The following is a 3,661-nucleotide window of genomic DNA, read 5'->3' as shown; positions in this document are numbered from 1 at the left end:
AATTGACCAGGAGGCTGGGTTGACCTCATGTTTCCTTACAGTTAAATCTAAAATATGTAGCTAACACCTAGCTAGCATTACCAGAACAAGCTATAGCAAGTCACTGGGCTGACAACTTTTCAAAAAACCTTGGAGTGAGATTTGGTGGGGCCAACCAAATGTTTGTTGCAAAGACGAGCTTTCACGGGTGTTCGCGCGTCAATTACTGTTTACATCGGTAAAAGAACTACTTGGTTGGCGTTGCCTTCTCAGCTAAGAAACACAATGTGTGGCGTGAGATAGTGATGTGTCGTTCGTGAACGCTTCGTTCATTTTACATTTACATTTAGTCATTTAGCAGACGCTCTTATCCAGAGCGACTTACAGTAAGTACAGGGACATTCCCCCGAGGCAAGTAGGGTGAAGTGCCTTGCCCAAGGACACAACGTCAGTTGGCATGACCTGGAATCGAACTGGCAACCTTCGGATTACTAGCCCGATTCCCTCACCGCTCAGCCACCTGACTCCCTCATTTTGAACGGATCCTTACAAGGACTCGGTAGTAACGAGTCCTCATAAATGATTCGTTAATTTCCCGACTCGGTCTTCGGGTACGAGTATTTGGATCATTTTTCACGTGACCTGCATAGGCTCTGTAGTGGTAGCCAGAGCCATAGAAAAAGAGAGTTGCGACACTTCCATACACTTCCATTGTTATCGAGGAATGCGGAAGTAAAGCGTGTCACATGCGACCTGTAGTTCCAAACATTGCATTTTCCACCGTTCAACCCCATTCATTTTCAGTGTCTCCGAAGCAAGTTAGCTGGTAAATTGATGAAAATCCTTCATTTTTTCATATTTTTACCACCACATATCAATTTTTATTAGTAGTATTTCATATAGCTAGCTTTAGATAACGTTTCTCTTAAGATTATAGCTTGTTTGATTCGAAACGCAGTTAGAGCTAGAGCTTTTTCTATGGCTCTGGTGGTAGTTAGAGGAAACGCTAGAGGGAACGATTCGTTCATTTCCCGACTCGGTCTTTCTACGAGTCTTTGGATCATTTTTCACGTGACCTGCATAGGCTCTGTAGTGGTAGCTAGAGGAAACGAACGATTCGTTCATTTCCCGACTTGGTCTTTCTACGAGTCTTTGGATCATTTTTCACGTGACCTGCATAGGCTCTGTACTGGAGGAAACATTTACATTTAAATTACATTTATTCATTTAGCAGACGCTTTTATCCAAAGCGACTTCCAAGAGAGAGCTTTACAAAGTGCATAGGTCACTGATCATAACAACAAGATAGCCAAAAAACATCGCGAGTAGCCAAAACATGAAGCACACATTGTGAACAACCAAAGTGCCAAAGGGAAGAACCATAAGAGCATGTAGTTAAACAAGTTACAATTAAACAACATGAACCGCTATAAGTGCAAGTGTACCTGTGGAAAAAAGCAAGCAACAGTAATAAAAACAATATATCACAGCGAGAACAACAATTTTAAAACAATTACCACTAACCACAAGAGCAACAAGTCTCTAAGCAAGAGTCATTGTGATCCTTGAGGAAACTGACATCGGGTCAAGCGAACCATTCCTAAGTACCGTTGTACTCCCGGAACAAGTGCGTCTTGAGCCTTTTCTTGAAGGTGGAGAGACAGTCAGTATCTCTGATGGAGGTGGGGAGTTGATTCCACCACTGGGGGGCCAGACAGGAGAAGAGCTTGTGTTGGGACCGGGCGGTCTTGAGCGGTGGGACCACCAGGAAACGAACGATTCGTTCATTTCCCGACTCGGTCTTTCTACGAGTCTTTGGATCCCTTTTTCACGTGACCCGCATTGTATTTTTTAGTAGGGAGGAAACAGTTTCCTCATTCCCTTTTGCGTGGCCGCTGTTTTAGTAAAACGTGAATGATATTCGCTCCAGTCATCATACTGACTGGTTTTGTTATTTTCACTTTACATTTACACTTACAGTTTTGTGCAGTTTAATTGTTTCCGTGATAATTAAATGCTAGTGTGATAATAAATGACCAAATCATACAAACTGTCATGATACAATATTTTAATGCAGGAATTAAACGAGATTCAAAGAACCGGATCAGTAAAATGATCCGAACTTCCCATCACTAGCGTGAGAGCGTGTGCACTGGTTGAAAAGCCTGTGTCTCACGGCCAATGCGTGAGAGTTGGCAGACCAGCGACATGCAACTATTTAAATGGATTAGTATAAAAACACGGAGATAACTAACGTTGTTGGATACGGTTTTATTTTCTGTTTAATTTACTATAGACTACCTTTCTATTTGTATCACCATCCACTTTGGAGCCTTCACGTACGAGCAGCCATTTAGATGTAGTTAGCTAGATTATCTACTAAGAGCTAGCTCTACGGTACCCTTACAAAAAGGAAGTATACTTCAAGTTTATTTTGTAAGTATACTTAGTATAAAAAGTATACTATTATCATGTTACTTAAAGTATACTAGCAGTGTACTTATTTATATACTATTTTTGTACTAAGTAAACTGAATTGGCCCACTTTTTAGGTCACTTAGTACACTTTAAAGTACACTTAGTGTATTTCAAGGTTTACTTTTGAATACTGTAAAGTGGCCTGTGTAGTGCACTCTCAGTTCATCAAGTATACTACCTAAAGTACTTCAAAGTAAGTAAGTAAGTAATACTTTATTTATATAGCACATTTCATACAAGAATTGTAGCTCAAGGTGCTTTACATAAAATCAATAAATAAAAAGTATACTTTGGAATACTCTAAAGTAACCTGTGTAGTGCACTTTCAGTTCATAAAGTATACTTCCCAAAGTACTTCAAGTATACCTTGGAATACTCTAAAGTAACCTGTGTAGTGCACTTCCAGTTCATGAAGTATTCTTCCTAAAGAGCCTCAAAGTATACTGGGCAATATTTTTAAGTGCACTTTCAATTAATGTAAGTACTTATTGAAGTAAACTTAATAAATTTAAGTATTAGTAGTAATAGTAAAATTAATTTTACTATTACTTACTAATATATTATGATGTTTAGGAGTCAGTTTATAAGTCACTCAGCGAGAACGTGGGCTCTTGCAAAGATACGCTGCAATTTCCTAGCTGAAAGAAGCTATTCACTGTGCAAGCTATGACGAATGAAGAATCCAGCTCTTCTTATGAAACGTAACAGTAATTTAACTCATGGTTACAATGGTAAACCACCACAACAATGACCACTCAACAAAACACTACATTCTAAGCAGACACGTTTAAAAAACGAAATTCATGAAGTTACATTTGTATTTCGAACAAACGGCAACTTATCAGCAACTTTTAACACTATTTACCGCCTTGCATCATGGGAATTGAACAGCCAATGACGAACGCCATCTTCATTTTTTCACGTCGTTATTTCGTTCTTCAGTCAGTTTGACAGTATAACCTTCAAATGCATAATGCAACCCTTCTGTCTGCTTCTTTCTCAAGTATCTTTTCCTTTTTTCCATGAATAATCCAATTGATAATTATTAGTATAAGATTATAGGGCTTCAGAATGTTTTGGCAGTAATTAAGGTTACAGCTTCAGTACCAAAAAAGATTCAATGTGCAATGCATAATACATTTTCATAGACATGAATAATTAGAATGAGATGGATCTAAAACATGTAACCTGTAATGTACTTTAA

This window comes from Osmerus mordax, chromosome 13 (genome assembly GCF_038355195.1).
Source record: "Osmerus mordax isolate fOsmMor3 chromosome 13, fOsmMor3.pri, whole genome shotgun sequence".
Taxonomy (NCBI): Eukaryota; Metazoa; Chordata; class Actinopteri; order Osmeriformes; family Osmeridae; genus Osmerus; species Osmerus mordax.
The sequence above is the reverse complement of the archived record's forward strand: the minus strand, read 5'-3'. Positions refer to the sequence as shown.